The following is a 664-nucleotide window of genomic DNA, read 5'->3' on the forward strand; positions in this document are numbered from 1 at the left end:
AACCTACAACCAAACAAAAGGTAGCTGAATTTTCTGCATAACAGTGTGTACAGTAGAAATGCCATGATGTGTTGTGAACCATTCCAGACATGTGAGAGGCTCTGAGTTTTGTCTACAGTTGGTCTGATGATGGTAGTGCCATCATCTCTGGGGTGGAATATTCAGGGTGCTCAGGGACTGCTGAGGCTTTGGGCTACCACTGTGTGTGTCTGTGTGTTCATGTGTCTTTTGTCTGTGTGTGTCTGTGTCTGTGTGTTTGGATGTAGAAGACCTGGGCCTTGAACTCAGGGTCTAGGTGAAGTTCCTATGCTTCTGTGCTCAAAGCTAGTGCTCTAACACTTGAGCTGCAGCTCCATTTCTGGTTATTTGGTGGTTCATTGGAGATAAGAGCCTCACAGACATTTCAGTGCTGGCTGGCTTTGACCTCAGCCTCCTGAGTAGCTAGGATGACAGGTGTGAGATACCAGTGCCATATTTGTGTGTGTGTGTGTGTGTGTGTGTGTGTGTGTGTGTGTGTGTGTGTGTGTGTGTGTGTGTGTGTGTTTGTGTGTGTCCCTCATGTTTCTCTGTCCCCTTCCTGGGTGCCTGTCTGCCTCTTTTTGACCTTGGATGGTGCTCCTCCTCCACACCGACTTTGTCTTTATCCTCCTATCAGGGTCTACAA

This window comes from Dipodomys merriami, unplaced genomic scaffold, assembly GCF_024711535.1.
Source record: "Dipodomys merriami isolate MVZ:Mamm:240054 unplaced genomic scaffold, mDipMer1.0.p SCAF_353, whole genome shotgun sequence".
Taxonomy (NCBI): Eukaryota; Metazoa; Chordata; class Mammalia; order Rodentia; family Heteromyidae; genus Dipodomys; species Dipodomys merriami.